The following is a 14,743-nucleotide window of genomic DNA, read 5'->3' as shown; positions in this document are numbered from 1 at the left end:
AATCCTTTCTCTGACTCCTCCAATGTGGAACCTGTTCTCACTTCAAAGATTTGGTGCTAGCATTTGCCTCTGTATTTGTCAAGCTCTGGCAGACCCTCTCAGGAGACAGCTGTATCAGGCTCCTGTCAGCATGCACTTGCTAGCCTTAGCAATATTATTTGAGTTTGGTGGCTGTATGAATATGAGCTGGATCCGCAGGTGGGACAGGCTCTGAATGGCCATTCCTTCAGTTTCTGCTCCAAACTTTGTTTCCATATCTTCTACTATGAATATATTTGTTCCTCCTCTCATTAAGGACTGAGGCATCTACACATTGGTCATCCATTTTCTTGAGCTTCATGTGGTCTGTAGATTGTATCTTGGGTAATTTGAGCTTTTGGGCTAATATCCACGTATCAGTGAGTACATAAAATGTGTGTGTGTGGTTTTTTTTTTGTTTGTTTGGTTGGTTGGTGGGGTTTTTTTGGTTTTTGTTTTTTTGTTTTTTTTGTTTTGTTTTGGTTTTTTGGTTTTGGTTTTGGTTTTGGTTTTTGGTTTTTTTTTTTTTTTTTGTAATTAGGTTACCTCACTCAGGATATTTTCTAGTTCCATCCATTTGCCTATGGATTTCATGAAATAAAAAAAATGTTTTTGATAGCTGAGTAGTGCACCATTGTGTAGATTTACCACATTTTTTGTATCAGTTCCTCTGCTGAAGAGCATCTGGGTTCTTTCCAGATTCTGGCTATTATAAATAAGTTTTCTATGAACATAGTGGAGCACGTGTAATTGTTATATGTATAGTCATTATTTGGTTATATGCCCAGGAGTGGTGTAGCTGGGTCCTCAGTTAGTATTATATCCAATTTTCTGGGGAACCTCCACACTGATTTTCAGAGTAGTTGTACCAGCTTGCAATCCCACCAAAAAGAGAGGAGTGTTTTTCTTTCTCCACATCCTAGCCAGCATTTGTTGTCACCTGAGTTTTGATCGAAGCCATTCTGACTGGTGTGAGAAAGGAATCTCAAGGTTGTTTGATTTGCATTTTCCTGATGACTAAGGATGTTGACTACTATATCTTTAGGTACTTCTTAGTCATTCAATGTTCCTCAGCTGAGAATTTCTTTTTTAGCTCTGTACACCAAATTTAAGAGGGTTATTTGACTCTCTGGAGTCAAAATCTTGAATTCTTTGTGTATTCTGGATATTAGCCCTCTAGCAGATGTAGGATTGGTAAAGATCTTTTTCCAATCTGTTGGTTGCTGTTTTGTCCTATATGTTACAGAAAATTCGCAGCTTTATGAGATCTCATTTGTTGATTCTTGATCTTACAGCGTAAACCATTGGTATTCTTTTCAGGCAATTTTTCTCAGAGCCCATGTGTTCCAGGCTCTTCCCCATTTTTTTCTACTAGTTTGAGTGTATCTAGTTTTATGTGGACGTACTTGATCCACTTGGACTTGAGCTTTGTATAGGGCTATAAAAATGGATCAATTTGCATTCTTTTACATGCTGACCTCCAATGGAACCAGTACCATTTCTTGAAAATGCTATCTTTTTTTCCACTGGATGGTTTTAGCTCCTTTGTCAAAGATCAAGTGACCATAGATGTATGAGTTCATTTCTGTGTCTTCAACTATATTCCATCGATCTACCTGCTTGTCTCTGTATGAATACCATACGCTTTTATCTCTATTGCTCTGTAATACAGCTTGAGGTCTGGGATGGTGAACCACCAGAAGTTCTTTTAAAGTTGTGCAGAGTTTTGGCTATCCTGGGCTTTGAGTATTTTGGCATCTATATTCGGCATTATATATAAGGGAAATTGTTCTTCAGTTCTCTCTCTTTCTTGGGTCTTTTGTGTGGTTTAGCTATAAGCATAGTTGTGACTTCATAGAAGAAATTTGTTAATGCTCCTTTTGTTTCTATTTTGTGGAATAGTATGGACTGTATTGGTATTAGGTCTTCTATGACTTTCTGATAGAATTTTCCACCAAACCCATCTAATCCTGGGCTTTTTTTGATTGGAAGACTTTTAATAAATGCTTCTATTTCTTTGGAGTTATGGAACTGTTTAGATGATTTACCTGATCCTGATTTAATTTTGGTACCTGGTATCTATCTAGAAAATTGTCCATTTCATCCAAATTTTCCAGTTTTTTGAATATAGTCTTTTGTAGTAGAATCTAATGATTTTTTTAATTCCCTCAGATTCTGTGGTTATGTCTCCCTTCTGATTTTTTTATTTCTTTAATTTGATACTGTCTCTGTGGCCTCTGGTTAGTCTGGCTAAGGGTTTATCTATCTTATTGATTTTCTCAAAGAACCTGCTCTTGGTTTTTTGGATTCTTTGTATAGATCTTTTTGTTTCTGCATGGTTGATTTTGGCCTTGAGTTTGATTATTTCCTGCCATCTCCTCCTCTATTTGCTTCTTTTTGTTCTAGAGCTTTTAGGTGTACTGTCAAGCTGTTAGTGTATTCTCTCTCCAGTTTCTTTTGAGAGGCACTCAGAGCTATAAGTTTTCCTCTTAGCACTGCTTTCATTGTGTCCCATTAGTTTTAGTATGTTGGGCCTCCATTTTTATTAAATTCTAAGAAGTCATTATTTCTTTTTTATTTCTTCCTTGACCAAGTTATCATTAAGTAGAACATTGTTCAACTTCATGGATATGTGGACTTTCTGTTGTTTTTTGTTGTTATTTTGTTTTCTGTTTTATTTTGTTGTTGTCTGTGGTGACCCGATAGGATGCATAGATCATTTCACTCTTCTTTTATCTGTTGAGCCCTGCTTTGTGACCAATTATATGTTCAGTTTTGGAGAGGGTCCCATGAAGTTTTGAGAAGTTGTGTGTGTGTGTGTGTGTGTGTGTGTGTGTGTGTGTGTGTGTGTGTGTGTGCGTGTGTGTGTGTGTGTGTGTGTGTGTGTGTGTGTGTGTGTGTTAGGATGAAGTGTTGTATAAATATCTGTTAAATCCATTTGGTTCATAACTTCTGTTAGTTTCTCTATGTCACTATTTAGTTTCTGTTTCCATGATCTGACCATTGATGAGAGTAGGGTATTGAAGTCTCCCACTATTATTGTGTGAGTTGCAATATGTGTTTTGAGCTTTAGTAAGGTTTCTGTTATGAAAGTAGGTACCTTTGCATTTGAAGCATAGATATTCAGGATTGAGAGTTCATCTTGGTGGATTTATCTTTTGATGAATATGAAGTGTACTTCCTTATCTTTTTTTGATAACTTTTGGTTGAAAATCAATTTAATTCATTATTAGAATGGCTACTCCAGCTTCTTTTTTGGGACCATTTGCTTAGAAAATTATTTTCCTGCCTTTTACTCTGATGTAGTGTCTGTCTTTGTCACTGAGGTATGTCTCCTATATGCAACAAAATGCTGGGTCCTCTTTACGTATCCAGTCTGTTAGTCTACGTCTTTTTATTGGAGAATTGAGTCCGTTGATGTAAGAGACATTAAGGAATAGTGATTGCTGTTTCCTGTTATTTTTGTTATTAGAAATGGAATTACATTTGTGTGTCTCTCTTCTTTTGGCTTTGTTGCAAAAAGATTACTTTCTTCCTTTTCTCTAGGGTGTAGTTTCCCATCTGTTGTAATTTTCCATCTGTTATCCTTTGTAAGGCTGGACTTATGTAAAGATATTTGTAAATTTGGTATTGTCATGGAATATTTTCATTTCTCCATCTATGCTAATTGAGAGTTTTGCTGGATATAGTAGCCTGGGCTGGCATTTGTGTTCTCTTAGGGTCTGTATGGCATCTACTCACGATCTTCTGGCTTTCATAATATCCAATGAGAACTCTGGTGTAATTTTGATAGGCCTGCCTTTATATGTTACTCGATATTTTTCCCTTACTGCTTTTAATATTTTTTCTTTGTTTTGTTCATTTGGTGTTTGACTACTATGTGACAGGGAGAATTTCTTTTCTGGTCTAATTTATTTGGAGTTCTGTAGGCTTCTTGTATATTTATGGGCATCTCTTTCTTTTTTTAGCTTAGGGAAGTATTCTTCTATAATTTTGTTAAAAATATTACCTAGCCCTTTAAGTTGGGAATCTTTGCTCTCTTCTATACCTGTTTTCCTTACATTTTATCTTCTTATTGTATCCTGGATTCCCTGGATATTTTCGGTTAGGAGTTTTTGTGGGTTTTACATTTTCTTTGATGGCTGTGCCAGTGTTTTCTATGGTATCATCTGCCCTGCGATTCTCTCTTCTATCTCTTGTATTCTGTTGTTGAAGCTTGTGTCTATGACTCGTGATCTCTTTCCTAGGTTTTCTATCTCCAGGATTGTCTCCTTTTTGTGATTTATTTATTGTTTCTATTTCCATTTTTAAGTTCTGAATGGTTTTGTTCAATTCCTTCACCTGTTTGGTTGTGTTTTACTATAATCCTTTAAGGGAATTTTGTGATTAATCTTTAAGGGCTTCTACTTGTTTATTTGTGTTGTCCCATATTTCTTTAAAGGAGTTATTCATGTCCTTCTTAAAGTTCTCTATCATCATCATGATCTGTGATTGTAAATCCAAATCTTGTTCTTCTGGTGTGTTTGAATATCCACTATTTGCTTTGGTGGAGGACCTATTTTCTGATGATACCAAGTAGTCTTCATGAATGTTGCTTGGGTTCCTAAATTTGCCTCTCACTATTAGGTGGTCTCTGGTGTTATCTTGTATTGCTATCTCTGGCAGTGGCTTGACTCTCCTTTAAGTCTGTTTGTCAGCACTCCTGGAGACTGGCTTTCTTCCAGCTGGATCTGGGTAGAGAGAGCCGTGAGACCAGGTCAGCTCAGGGCACAGGCAGACTGCTCCTGGGGTTTTTGTGTCCTAAGGGCTCCACATGGGTCCATCTGCAGAAGTATTGGTCTTACCTCTGCTTTCAGGTGTGTCAGTGCTCCTGGTGACTGGACCTCAGCTCTGTGTGTAGGCAGAGACCAGGCAGATCCTCTGCCTGACTGTTCCTAGGTACCTGTGTCCAGAAGAGTCTAGGTGGGTTCTTCTTGGGCCAGGAATGTGAACAGAAGTAGTGATCTCCCCTGATCTCTCAGGATTGTCTGCACTTCTGAGAGTCCAACTTTCTCCTCCCACGGGATTTGTGTACAGAGAGGTGTGTGACCAGATCAGCTCAGGGTCCAGGCAGAACTGAAAGATAATTAATTTTTATGTTACTTTCTCAGAAAATATAAGCTACAATGTCAGTTATTTCTTCAAGTCCACATATTAAAACCTGAAGCTGCAAGATTAAAAAAGACTTGCCCAAGAAAACAAAGATGGGCAAAGATGAGAAGGAACAAAACCACAGTAATGGATTCTCACACAAAATACTTCCAGGTCACCTTGGACTTCTTTAATAGGCTAATTTATTGAAACTGGAAATGTCAGATTACATCTAAACACACAATTTTTAGGTGTTCTATGATAATGCTGTAGAAATTAAAGACTTGACATTCAAGTGATTTGAACATGCAAAATTAGATGTGTCTATATGATGTTCATTCAGTAATCTTGTATTGTCACAGAAATACAACCTTTGGGATGAATATATGAGCTGTTCTCTATCTTCTCTCTATGTCCTCGTCTGTGTGTGTGTGTATGTGTGTGTGTGTGTGCGTGCACGCATGCTCATGCATGCATGTGTGTTTTATTGTGTTTACTACAGCTGTTTGAATGCTTGAGGAGTCAGTTTAGTCTATACTGATTGGTGATAATTAGCGTAGCACACAAAGGAGAAAATGTACTTAACCCTCAGGCTGAAGTAATTTTAGTGTTAAGCATGAATCTAATATACATAAATAAGGAAGAGTTATTAGAAAAGATTGATGTCAGAATTCTATTTGTGGTTTTGTTGCATAGGTAAGAATTCTATAACTTAACTGATCATGGCTTTTGTTATTTATAAGAGAAAGGATAAGGACAACGGCAATAATGAATTTTGAATAAAATATAAAGAGCTAGTATTTAATGGTCTGTGAGAAAAGCTGGAAGTTCCCTTTCTGATGAAGTGTTCATGGCTATTTATCAACCAGATTTCAACACATACTAAAGATGTTACAGATAAGAGAAAACAAGAACATTACAAAGTTGGTTTATAAACTGTAACTCTTACCCAGACATTAGGTCAACTTGTTTCTTTCCTAAGATTTCTTTCCTAAGATAATAACAAAAACAAAAGAGAATAAAACAAAACAACAACAAAAAATAAAAAACCCCCATAGGTTAGTCCAAAGGATGTTACGATTCAAATTTCCACAACATTGTGGAACTAAAGATTGAGAGAGTTAGCCCTAGTACTTCTTTATGATTTCTCAGCCATTGAAATCTTATTAAACTAGTCACAATGATATTGTGGCTTGTGGTTTCTTTTGTTTTTTTAGAATTTTTTTTTTATTAACTTGAGTATTTCTTATATTCATTTCGAGTGTTATTCCCTTTCCCGGTTTCCGGGCAAACATCTCCCTCTCCCCTCCCCTTTCTTATCCTGTTCCCCTCCCCATCCTCCCCCCATTGCTGCCCTCCCCACAAAAATCTAGTTCACTGGGGGTTCAGTCTTAGCAGGACCCAGGGCTTCCCCTTCCACTGGTGCTCTTACTAGGATATTCATTGCTACCTATGGGGTCAGAGTCCAGGGTCAGTCCATGTATAGTCTTTAGGTAGTGGCTTAGTCCCTGGAAGCTCTGGTTGCTTGGCATTGTTGTACATATGGGGTCTCGAGCCCCTTCAAGCTCTTCCAGTTCTTTCTCTGATTCCTTCAACGAGGGTCCTATTCTCAGTTCAGTGGTCTGCTGCTGGCATCCGCCTCTGTGTTTGCTGTATTCTGGCTGTGTCTCTCAGGAGCGATCTACATCCGACTCCTGTCGGCCTACACTTCTTTGATTCATCCATCTTGTCTAATTGGATGGCTGTATATGTATGGGCCACATGTGGGACAGGCTGTGAATGGGTGTTCCTTCTGTGTCTGTTGTTTTTTTTTTTTTATTATTATTAACTTGAGTATTTCTTATACACATTTCGAGTGTTATTCCCTTTCCCAGTTTCCGGGAAAACATCCCCCTCCCCCCTCCCCTTTCTTATCGGTGTTCCCCTCCCCACCCTCCCCCCATTGTCCCCCTTCCCCAACAGTCTAGTTCACTGGGGGTTCAGTCTTAGCAGGACCCAGGGCTTCCCCTTCCACTGGTGCTCTTACTAGGATATTCATTGCTACATATGTGTGTCTGTTTTAATCTTTGCCTCTCTATTCCCTGCCAAGGGTATTCTTGTTCCCCTTTTAAAGAAGCAGTGAAGCATTCACATTTTGATCATCCGTCTTGAGTTTCATTTGTTCTAGGCATCTAGGGTAATTCAAGTATTTGGGCTAATAGCCACTTATCAGTGAGTGCATACCATGTCTGTTTTTCTGTGATTGGGATACCTCACTCAGGATGATATTTTCCAGTTCCAACCATTTGCCTAGGAATTTCATAAAGTCATTGTTTTTGATATCTGAGTAATATTCCATAGAGTAGATGTACCACATTTTCTGTATCCATTCCTCTGTTGAAAGGCATCTGGGTTCTTTCCAGCTTCTGCTTATTTTAAATAAGGCTGCTGTGAACATAGTGGAGCACGTGTCTTTTTTATATGTTGGAATATCTTTTGGGTATATGCCCAAGAGAGGTATAGCCGGGTCCTCAGGTAGTTCAATGTCCAATTTTCTGAGGAACCACCAGACTGATTTCCAGTATGGTTGTACCAGTCTGCAATCCCATCAACAATGGAGGAGTGTTCTTCTTTCTCCACATCTTCGCCAGCATTTGCTGTCACCTGAGTTTTTGATCTTAGCCATTCTCACTGATGTGAGATGAAATCTCAGGGTTGTTTTGATTTGTATTTCCCTTACAAGTAAAGATGTTGAAGATTTCTTTTTTTTTTTTTATTAACTTGAGTATTTCTTATATACATTAAGCGTGTTAGACCCTTTCCCGGTTTCCGGGCAAACATACCCCTCTCCCCTCCCCTTCCTATGGGTGTTCCCCTCCCAACCCTCCCCCCATTGCCGCCCTCCCCCCATAGTCTAGTTCACTGGGGGTTCAGTCTTAGCAGGACCCATGGCTTCCCCTTCCACTGGTGCTCTTACTAGGATATTCATTGCTACCTATGGGGTCAGAGTCCAGGGTCAGTCCATGTATAGTCTTTAGGTAGTGGCTTAGTCCCTGGAAGCTCTGGTTGCTTGACATTGTTGTACATATGGGGTCTCGAGCCCCTTCAAGTTCTTCCAGTTCTTTCTCTGATTCCTTCAACGGGGGACCTATTCTCAGTTCAGTGGTTTGCTGCTGGCATTCGCCTCTGTATTTGCTGTATTCTGGCTGTGTCTCTCAGGAGCGATCTACATCCGGCTCATGTCAGTCTGCACTTCTTTGCTTCATCCATCTTGTCTAATTGGGTGGCTGTATATGTATGGGCCACATGTGGGGCAGGCTCTGAATGGGTGTTCCTTCAGTCTCTGTTTTTATCTTTGCCTCTCTATTCCCTGCCAAGGGTATTCTTTTTCCTCATTTAAAGAAGGAGTGAAGCATTCACATTTTGATCATCCAACTTGAGTTTCGTTTGTTCTAGGGATCTAGGGTAATTCAAGCATTTGGGCTAATAGCCACTTATCAATGAGTGCATACCATGTATGTCTTTCTGTGATTGGGTTAGCTCACTCAGGATGATATTTTCCAGTTCCAACCATTTGCCTACGAATTTCATAAACTCGTTGTTTTTGATAGCTGAGTAATATTCCATTGTGTAGATGTACCACATTTTCTGTATCCATTCCTCTGTTGAAGGGCATCTGGGTTCTTCCAGTTTCTGGCTATTATAAATAAGGCTGCAATGAACATAGTGGAGCACGTGTCTCTTTTATATGTTGAGGCATCTTTTGGGTATATGCCCAAGAGAGGTATAGCTGGATCCTCAGGCAGTTCAATGTCCAGTTTTCTGAGGAACCTCTAGACTGATTTCCAGAATGGTTTTACCAGTCTGCAATCCCACCAACAATGGAGAAGCGTTCCTCTTTCTCCACATCCTCGCCAGCATCTGCTGTCACCAAAGTTTTTGATCTTAGCCATTCTGACTGCTGTGAGGTGAAATCTCAGGGTTGTTTTGATTTGCATTACCCTTATGACTAAAGATGTTGAACATTTCATTAGGTGTTTCTCATCCATTCGGCATTCCTCAGCTGTGAATTCTTTGTTTAGCTCTGAACCCCATTTTTTAATAGGTTTATTTGTCTCTCTGTGGTCTAACTTCTTGAGTTCTTTGTATATTTTGGATATAAGGCCTCAATCTGTTGTACGATTGGTAAAGATCTTTTCCCAATCTGTTCGTTGCCGTTTTGTCCAAACCACAGTGTCCTTTGCCTTACAGAAGCTTTGCAGTTTTATGAGATCCCATTTGTCGATTCTTGATCTTAGAGCATAAGCCATTGGTGTTTTGTTCAGGAAATTTTTTCCAGTGCCCATGTGTTCCAGATGCTTCCCTAGTTTTTCTTCTATTAGTTTGAGTGTGTCTGGTTTGATGTGGAGGTCCTTGATCCACTTGGACTTAAGCTTTGTACAGGGTGATAAGCATGGATCGATCTGCATTCTTCTACATGTTGCCCTCCACTTGAACCAGCACCATTTGCTGAAAATGCTATCTTTTTTCCATTGGATGGTTTTGGCTCCTTTGTCAAAAATCAAGTGACCATAGGTGTGGGTTCATTTCTGGGTCTTCAATTCTATTCCACTGGTCTATCTGTCTGTCTCTGTACCAATACCATGCAGTTTTTTATCACTATTGCACTGTAATACTGCTTGAGTTCAGGGATAGTGATTCCCCCTGAAGTCCTTTTTTTTTTGTTGAGGATAGCTTTAGGTATCCTGGGCTTTTTGTTATTCCAGATGAATTTGCAAATTGTGCTGTCTAACTCTTTGAAGAATTGGATTGGTATTTTGATGGGGATTGCATTGAATCTGTAGATTGCTTTTGGAAAAATGGCCATTTTTACTATATTAATCCTGCCAATCCATGAGCATGGGAGATCTTTCCATCTTCTGAGGTCTTCTTCAATTTCTTTCCTCAGTGTCTTGAAGTTCTTATTGTACAGATCTTTTACTTGCTTTGTTAAAGTCACACCGAGGTACTTTATATTATTTGGGTCTATTATGAAGGGTGTCGTTTCCCTAATTTCTTTCTTGGCTTGTTTCTCTTTTGTATAGAGGAAGGCAACTGATTTATTTGAGTTAATTTTATACCCAGGCACTTTGCTGAAGTTATTTTTCAGCTTTAGTAGTTCTCTGGTGGAACTTTTGGGATCACTTAAATATACTATCATATCATCTGCAAATAGTGATATTTTGACCTCTTCTTTTCCGATCTGTATCCCCTTGATCTCCTTTTGTTGTCTGATTGCTCTGGCTAGAACTTCAAGAACTATATTGAATAAGTAGGGAGAGAGTGGGCAGCCTTGTCTAGTCTCTGATTTTAATGGGATTGCTTCAAGTTTCTCTCCATTTAGTTTAATGTTAGCAACTGGTTTTCTGTATATGGCTTTTACTATGTTTAGGTATGGGCCTTGAATTCCTATTCTTTCCAGGACTTTTATCATGAAGGGGTGTTGAATTTTGTCAAATGCTTTCTCAGCATCTAATGAAATGACCATGTGGTTTTGTTCTTTCATTTTGTTTATATAATGGATCACGTTGATGGTTTTCCGTATATTAAACCATCCCTGCATGCCTGGGATGAAGCCTACTTGATCATGGTGGATGATTGTTTTGATGTGCTCTTGAATTTGGTTTGCCAGAATTTTGTTGAGTATTTTTGCGTTGATATTCATAAGGGAAATTGGTCTGAAGTTCTCTTTCTTTGTTGTGTCTTTGTGTGGCTAGTCGGTAGTGATCCATCTGTTTCAATTTTGTGGAATAGTTTGGATAATATTGGTATGAGGTCTTCTATGAAGGTTTGATAGAATTTTGCACTAAACCTGTCTGGACCTGGGCTCTTTTTGGTTGGGAGACCTTTAATGACTGCTTCTATTTCCTTAGGAGTTATGGGGTTGTTTAACTGGTTTATCTGTTCCTGATTTAACTTCGATACCTGGTATCTGTCTAAGAAATTGTCCATTTCCTGAAGATTTTCAAGTTTTGTTGAATATAGGTTTTTATAGTAAGATCTGATGATTTTTTGAATTTCCTCTGAATCTGTAGTTATGTCTCCCTTTTCGTTTCTGATTTTGTTAATTTGGACGCACTCTCTGTGTCCTCTCGTTAGTCTGGCTAAGGGTTTATCTATCTTGTTGATTTTCTCAAAGAACCAACTTTTGGTTCTGTTGATTCTTTCTATGGTCCTTTTTGTTTCTACTTGGTTGATTTCAGCTCTGAGTTTGATTATTTCCTGCCTTCTACTCCTCCTGGGTGTATTTGCTTCTTTTTGTTCTAGAGCTTTTAGGTGTGCTGTCAAGCTGCTGACATATGCTCTTTCCTGTTTCTTTCTGCAGGTACTCAGCGCTATGAGTTTTCCTCTTAGCACAGCTTTCATTGTGTCCCATAAGTTTGAGTATGTTGTATCTTCATTTTCATTAAATTCTAAAAAGTTTTTAATTTCTTTCTTTATTTCTTCCTTGACCAGGTTATCATTGAGTAGAGCATTGTTCAATTTCCACGTATATGTAGGCATTCTTCCCTTATTGTTATTGAAGACCAGTTTTAGGCCGTGGTGGTCCGATAGCACGCATGGGATTATTTCTATCTTTCTGTACCTGTTGAGGCCTGTTTTTTGACCAAGTATATGGTCAATTTTGGAGAAAGTACCATGAGGAGCTGAGAAGAAGGTATATCCTTTTGCTTTAGGATAGAATGTTCTATAAATATCCGTTAAGTCCATTTGGCTCATGACTTCTCTTAGTCTGTGGACATCACTGTTTAATTTCTGTTTCCATGATCTGTCCATTGATGAGAGTGGGGTGTTGAAATCTCCCACTATTATTGTGTGAGGTGCAATGTGTGTTTTGGGCTTTAGTAAGGTTTCTTTTACGTATGTAGGTGCCCTTGTATTTGGGGCATAGATACTTAGGATTGAGAGTTCATCTTGGTGGATTTTTCCTTTGATGAATATGAAATGTCCTTCCTTATCTTTTTTGATGACTTTTAGTTGGAAATTGATTTTATTTGATATTAGAATGGCTACTCCAGCTTGCTTCTTCTGACCATTTGCTTGGAAAGTTGTTTTCCAGCCTTTCACTCTGAGGTAGTGTCTGTCTTTGTCTCTGAGGTGTGTTTCCTTTAGGCAGCACAATGCAGGGTCCTCATTGCATATCCAGTTTGTTAATCTATGTCTTTTTATTGAGGAGTTGAGGCCATTGATGTTGAAAGATATTAAGGAATAGTGATTATTGCTTCCTGTTCTATTCATATTTGGATGTGAGGTTATGTTTGTGTGCTTTTCTTCTCTTTGTTTTGTTGCCAAGACAATTAGTTTCTTGCTTTTTCTAGGGTGTAGCTTGCCTCCTTATGTTGGGCTTTACCATTTATTATCCTTTGTAGCACTGTATTTGTAGAAAGATATTGTATAAATTTGATTTTGTCATGGAATATCTTGGTTTCTCCATCTATGTTAATTGAGAGTTTTGCAGGATACAGTAACCTGGGCTGGCATTTGTGTTCTCTTAGGGTCTGTATGACATCTGGCCAGGATCTTCTGGCTTTCATAGTCTCTGGCGAAAAGTCTGGTGTGATTCTGATAGGTCTGTCTTTATATGTGACTTGATCTTTTTCCCTTACTACTTTTAATATTCTTTCTTTATTTTGTGCTTTTGGTGTTTTGACTATTATGTGACGGGAGGAGTTTCTTTTCTGGTCCAATCTATTTGGAGTTCTGTAGGCTTCTTGTATGCTCATGGGTATCTCTTTCTTAGGTTAGGGAAGTTTTCTTCTATGATTTTCTTGAAGATATTTACTGGCCCTTTGAGGTGGGAGTCTTCACTCTCTTCTATACCTATTATCCTTAGGTTTGATCTTCTCATTGAGTCCTGGATTTCCTGTATGTTTTGGACCAGTAGCTTTTTCTGCTTTACATTATCTTTGACAGTTGAGTCAATGATTTCTATGAAATCTTCTGCTCCTGAGATTCTCTCTTCTATCTCTTGTATTCTGTTGGTGAAGCTTGTATCTACGGCTCCTTGTCTCTTCTTTTTGTGTTCTATATCCAGGGTTGTTTCCATGTGTTCTTTCTTGATTGCTTCTATATCCATTTTTAATTCCTTCAACTGTTTGATTGTGTTTTCCTGGAATTCTTTCAGGGATTTTTGTGATTCCTCTCTGTAGGCTTCTACTTGTTTATGTTTTCCTGTGTTTCTCTAAGGGAGTTCTTCTTGTCTTTCTTGAAACCTTCAGCATCATGATCAAACATGATTTTGAATCTAGATCTTGCTTTTCTGGTGTGTTTGGATATTCTGTGTTTGCTTTGGTGGGAGAATTGGGCTCCGATGATGCCATGTAGTCTTGGTTTCTGTTTCTTCGGTTCCTATGCTTGCCTCTCGCCAATAGATTATCTCTGGTGTTACTTTGTTCTTCTATTTCTGACAGTGGCTAGACTGTCCTATAAGCCTGTGTGTCAGGAGTGCTGTAGACCTGTTTTCCTGTTTTCTTTCATCAGTTATGGGAACAGAGTGTTCTGCTTTCGGGCATGTAGTTTTTCCTATCTACAGGTCTTCAGCTGTTCCTGTGGGTCTGTGTCCTGAGTTCACCATGCAAGTCACTTGGTGCAGAAAAGTTGGTCTTACCTATGGTCCTGAGGCTCAAGTTTGCTCATGGGGTTTTGCTTATGAGCTCCCCTCGAGGGCAGCAACCAGGAGGACCTGCACCGCCCTTTCCGGGAGCCCCCGTCCACCAGGGTCCCAGATGGCGATTGGTGTTTTCCTCTGGAGTCAGAGATGTGGGCAGAGTGTAGTCTCTTCTGGTTTCCCAGGCGTGTCTGCCTCTCTGAAGGTTTAGCTCTCTCTCTGATGGGATTTGGGTACAGAAAACTGTTTATCTGGTCGGTCCCTTCAGGTTCTGGCGGTGTCTCAGATGCCGGGGACCTGCTGCTCCTGTGCCCTTATCTACGGGAACCATGAGAAACTTTTCTACTTGTGTCTTTTTAATTTTTTAGGAATGTTTTATAATATTCACTTTACAAGACTTTAACCTCTTTGTTTAATTTAGTGTCTAATATTTTAGTCTTTTTTATTTCATTGCTACTTTTCTTTTCTTTGAAAAGTTATTCGATATAATTTTCACCTAAATAAAATTTTTATTTGCTAATATGTCTATTATATTGATCTACTTTCCTATGTTTTGTTCTCTTTACATTCCAGGAATAAGTCTTATATTGCTTGGTATAAAATCTTTCACAGGTCTTCCTAAATGTGGCTTGCTAGCATTTTGTAGGGACTTCTCCTCAGAGTCTATAAAGGATTCTGCCCCTATTTTTCTTTTTTGTTTCTGTCCTACATGAAGGTAAAGCTCCTCTTTTGTTACAAATTATTCCCAGACTTCTGATGTTAGAAAGTTTGTAGATAGACTGGTATTAATTCCTAAATGCCACTAAAGCCAGCACATATAGAACTTTTCTCTTTTGGAAATTTGCTGTTATTATTATTATAAATTAAATCTCCTTACAAGTAAAAGACTTGTTTTCTATTTATTTTTATTTTGAATGAGTAAATAATAGTATTCATGTTGGTTTATTTCATCTCGATTTTTAATTGTTG

The sequence above is a fragment of the Rattus norvegicus genome, chromosome 5 (assembly GCF_036323735.1).
Source record: "Rattus norvegicus strain BN/NHsdMcwi chromosome 5, GRCr8, whole genome shotgun sequence".
NCBI lineage: Eukaryota > Metazoa > Chordata > Mammalia > Rodentia > Muridae > Rattus > Rattus norvegicus.
The sequence above is the reverse complement of the archived record's forward strand: the minus strand, read 5'-3'. Positions refer to the sequence as shown.